The following is a 5549-nucleotide window of genomic DNA, read 5'->3' as shown; positions in this document are numbered from 1 at the left end:
TATAGACTAGACTATAGACTAGACTATAGACTAGACTATAGACTAGACTATAGACTAGACTATAGACTAGACTATAGACTAGACTATAGACTAGACTATAGAATTTAATTTAAACCACTTTTAATCTTATTACCATCTCTTAATAAATAAGTAATTCAAACTCCTTTACATACTGCATTTAAATGCGATAATCTTTCATCGAAATTCTTTAACACTAAGACTTTGTATAGAAATAATCGTAAAAACACTTGTTGTTTATAATAATTTGTATAAATTTATTTAAAAATCAATTGTTAAACTACTACTGTAGATGTAGATGAAGTATGTGAATATAATAAATAAATTTGTTATTATTATTATTTCATTTAATGTGTTCTCCAAATGTCAAATGTTTTGAACTTTTCTTTATTTTTCTTCAATTCTTTTATTACATTTTCTGTTTCTTTGCCGTCTGCCATTTTAATCATATATTTCAGATTTGTTTTTATTTTTTTTTTTTAGAGGCAGCTCTGAGCTCTGAATTCATTTTCAATACGATGTGTGAACAAAAATATTTCTCTTATCAATTCAGTTGCCATTGGACGTTGTCGGTTGCATCTTTTATAGAATATTTTCCCTTTTTATACAAAAAAAAGTTTTTTTTTTCATAAATTTTATGAGTTTTTCTTAAGGTTCTTCTTAATCTTTTGTTAGTTCGTTTGGCTTAAGTTAATGTTTATCAAGTGAGTTTTCTTTTGTAATATAATTTATATATTCATATGACAAACAAAATACATAATTTCAATTTAGAGTTTTAAGGTTTTCTGTTCGAGTTTTCTTTACGAATTATTAAATAAAGTATTTAACATAAAATGGAATAATAAATTAAGTTTTAACAAGACTATGAAAGAGAGTAGAAAGTTTTTTTTTAAATAAAATCAATATAATTTGAATAATTTGGAACTTAAGACATTAGTTCTTCAGATAATCTTATTTAATCTCTCCTAAATGAGTAGAAATATTTAGAAAAATCAAAGCAAATGTTTAAAAATAAAAAAATTGCTCTAAAACTAGTTGAAAATAGGTGGGGGTTTGGTTTGCTAGAGTTTTCTATTCTCAGACTTGCGGTTAAACTAACGTATCTATTTACTTCTAGATTTCTTAAAAAAAAACACATTCAAATGATGACTTGAAATTGTATGACAAATAAATACGTGATACATGAAAGAATTCTCTAAATGAATCACTCATAAAATTTATATAAAAAAATATCGTTATAATTATTAGTTCTTATTTATAGAACATAAAATGTTAAACAAAATTATAATAAAATTATAAAATCTATTCAAATGTAAAATGTTTGTGTATAAAAAAAAACGTGTAAAATATTAAAAAAATAAAAACACAAAGAAAATTATAAAAACAATTACAAAAAAACTTGTGTAAATGAAATGAAAACTCAAACAAAAACACGCACAACTGTAACAAAACAGTCAGGTTTTTGGATTTCCCAACAACAACAGCAACAACAACAATAACCTCAAAATCAAAATAAACCTGTTGCATTCCAATTCAATATTCTAGACAACAGTTGTTTTTTTATTATTACATTAGGGTGGTTAATAAAATTTATCGAGAGTAGCAGTAAATTTCAAAAAAGTTATCGATAACTTCTGTTTTCAACCCAACAATTATCGATTACTTAATTTTTCTAAAGTAAAGTTATCGATAACATGATTTTTCTATAGAATGGTTATTGGCAACATGACTTTTCTATAGAAAAGATATGGATAATTTGTTTTTCTTAACTTTTCTTTAAGAAAGTTATCGATAACACTATTTTTCGACTTTTCGACGAAAACTTGTCATTTCTATAGAAATGTTATCGATAACTTGACTTCTCTATAGAAAAGTTATCGATAACTTGACTTCTCTATAGAAATATTATGGATTAATGAACTTCTATAGAAAAGTTATCGATGACTTTACTTTTCTATAGAAAAGTTATCGATGACTTGACTTTTCTATAGAAAAGTTATCGATGACTTTACTTTTCTATAGAAAAGTTATCGATGACTTGACTTTTCTATAGAAAAGTTATCGATGACTTGACTTTTCTATAGAAAAGTTATCGATGACTTGACTTTTCTATAGAAAAGTTATCGATGACTTGACTTTTCTATAGAAAAGTTATCGATGACTTGACTTCTCTATTGAAATATTATGGATGAGTATCAATGAATGAACCTCTATCAAAAGGACATCGATAACTTGACTTTTCTATAGAAAAATTATCGATAACTTGACTTTTCTATAGAATATTTATCGAAAACTTGACTTTTCTATAGAAAATTTATCGATAACTTGAAAAGATATGGATAATTTGTTTTTTCTTTAAAAAAATTTATTGATAAGAAAGTTATCGATAAAACGATTTTTCGACTTTGTTCATTTAATTAAAAGTCCACTTTTAGTTTTTTATAAATAGTCGACTTTTCGACTTTATCCGACTCTTCGACTTTATCCGACTCTTCGACTTTTTCCGACTTTTTTCGACTTTTTCCGACTTTATACGACTTTTTCGACCTTTCGACGTTTTTCAACTTTTTGACTATTTTTCGACTTTGTTCATTTAATTAAAAGTCGACTTTTAGTTTTTTATAAATAGTCGACTTTTCGACTTTATCCGACTCTTCGACTTTATCCGACTCTTCGACTTTTTCCGACTTTTTTCGACTTTTTCGACCTTTCGACGTTTTTCAACTTTTTGACTATTTACGGATTCTTTCGACTATTTTTTGACAGCTTTCGACTTTTTTCAACTATTTTTTACTGTTTTCAGGGTTTTCCGACTATTTTAAAGTTTTTGACGTTTTTCCACTTTTAAAGAATTTTCGACTTTTTTCTGAATTTTTTCTACTATTTTCGAGTTTTTGACTTTTTTCGACTTTTTTCGACTTTCCGACTTTTTTCATAGAAGATAGTCGATTTATCGACTTTTTTGGAACAAAATAGTCGACTTGAATTTTCGTCTTTTTTCGACAAAAAGTCGATTGTTCGATTATTCGAAAGACGCTATATAGAACCCTAGTTATAGAAAATGTATTAACTACCTATAAAAAAGTGATAACATGACTTTTAAATACAAAAGTTATCGACATTTTTGACATTTCTTTACTCTTAAATGTATAAAAGAGTCCTCCCTCATATGTTTTACACTTTAACCGTTATTTAATATTAATTCTCGAACTCATTTGTATTGTTTTAAAAAATGAATAAAGTTAATTATGGTTCAGATCAATGTTTGTGTTTGATCATCTTGTTTGGTCACTTTTTTTTCATGTCACGTTTAAACATCAACAACACACGTCTGCGTGTGTGTGTGTGTGTGTGTTCGTATGTTTGTTATTTATTATTTCTACAAAAATTCATAAAAATTCCAAGAAAATTGGGGTATTTCTCCTCTTATTGTATTTATTAGTAACTTTAATTTTAAACAGCCAGCAAACAAAACAAAAGCATTTAGATATGACTCATACATTCACACAATATTTTTTTACGCGCTTTTGGAAAGCAAAACAAAAATTAAAACAAACAAGAAGATGCTAATAAAACACAAACGAACAAGTTAAAGAATTGCTCACCATCATTATAAAGTAGTAAAAAAGTTAGTTATTGACGAAGAGAAGAATACCCTAAACTGATTAAAATGTATCCTAAAGCAAAGTTGGTCTATTTAAGAAGGATTTTATTGGAAGAAAAGATCAGATGTACCATATATTCAAATCGATTCTGATAAAGATTTTACAATATTTGTATAAGATTATGGAACCATACGATTCAAAAATTACCAACATCTTAAAAAAGTTAAAACACCTTGTGTAGGGTATTAATAGAAAGACAACAAACAAAAAAAACGTTAAATTGTTTAAAAAAAAGGTAACTTTTTTCTATTGTGTTTAGGTTTTTCTATATAAAAAATAAATAACTAGAAAACAACACCGTAATGTATGACTTTTATAAAAAGACCTTATAAAGAGTCATCAGCTTTCAAGTTTTATTTTTTTTACATTATTTATATATATCTTGAATGATTCATCCATTTACACACGTTTTAATTAATTAATAACAATAATGTTAACTAACAATTTATATGAGTGCGTTTTATTTAAATATTTAATTAAAATATTAAACACAAATAATAAATGTTTACAAAAAAAACGTGTAATATAAATCGCATTTAATTGTCGTTGCAGTTAAAGTCTGTTTTGTGAAAGAGTGGAATTTTTTAAATATTTTTGTGGAAAAAAAAAACAGTTTTAGTTATCGCAAACAACTGTTTGTTAACAGTGTAAAATTGTTTTAAAATTAAATGAAATATTTGCTGACACATTTTGCTGTCATTTGAAACACTTTAACTTGTCTATGTCTCTATAAAATAATAGAATTTTAGTTACAAACTAAAACATTTGCGCGTTAACCAGCGTTAATAAAACGAAGTACTTCCAAAAGAATGAAATTTATCAGTAGCACTAAGTGAATTTGTTCACCTTCTATGGAAGTAGTGTTTTTTGACTTCTAAAGAAGCGAAAAGAATTAAATTTTGATTTAAAACCATTTTATTTTGGAGTTGATTGATGTAATTTATTTACTTATGATAATATTAATATTATTATAAGGCAAATTAGTTGTGTTATGTAATAATACTATCACTTCCTATTAACTTCCAAATAAAGAACATCAATATTACTTCCTAAGAATGACTTCAGATGTAGTAAGTTTGGAATTAAATAAAAAGAACATCCTTCCTATGACAAGCCTGTGTTAAATTCATCACTTCTTCAGGTCTTTTCCAGTACTTCCAAGGAGTAAATTCTACTTCTTTTACGCTTTTTTGGAAGCTCTTTTTGCCGTTTATATTTTTGATCCTGATGTCTGCCTTTGTGTTAACTGAAATCAATTTTTTAATCTATCGATCTATCTATCTGTCTGTCTATCTATCTGTCTATATATCTATCTATCTATCTATCTATCTATCTATCTATCTATCTATCTATCTATCTATCTATCTATCTATCTATCTATCTATCTATCTATCTATCTATCTATCTATCTATCTATCTATCTATCTATCTGTCAATATATCTATCTATCTATCTATCTATCTATCTATCTATCTATCTATCTATCTATCTATCTATCTATCTATATATGTATCTATCTATCTATCTATCTATCTATCTATCTATCTATCTATCTATCTATCTATCTATCTATCTATCTATCTATCTATCTATCTATCTATCTATCTATCTATCTATCTATCTATCTATCTACCTATTTATCTTAGACCAGACTTTTGACCAGACTTTAGTCCAGGCTATAGTCCAGACTTAAGTCCAGGCTATAGTCCAGGCTATAGTACAGACTATAGTCCAGGCTTTAGTCTATTCTATATCTAACTATCTATCTATCTATCTATCTATCTATCTATCTATATATCTATCTATCTATCTATCTATCTATCTATCTATCTATCTATCTATCTATCTATCTATCTATCTATCTAT

At 26.2% G+C, this 5549-nt stretch overlaps 1 protein-coding gene across 1 annotated transcript in view; it reads left to right on the top strand.

The window, feature by feature from the left end:
• Window positions 1-592: 592 nt before the first annotated feature.
• LOC111683580 (ras-like GTP-binding protein RhoL) overlaps window positions 593-5549 on the top strand; it is a 16243-nt gene continuing 11286 nt past the window's right edge. The window contains exon 1 of the mRNA XM_046948977.1: window positions 593-722. The gene's annotated coding sequence lies outside the window, so the exon portion shown is untranslated. The remainder of the gene's footprint in view (window positions 723-5549) is intronic.

This window comes from Lucilia cuprina, chromosome 4 (genome assembly GCF_022045245.1).
Source record: "Lucilia cuprina isolate Lc7/37 chromosome 4, ASM2204524v1, whole genome shotgun sequence".
NCBI lineage: Eukaryota > Metazoa > Arthropoda > Insecta > Diptera > Calliphoridae > Lucilia > Lucilia cuprina.
Note: the sequence above shows the minus strand (reverse complement) of the source record. Positions and strands in the feature narration are given on the sequence as shown.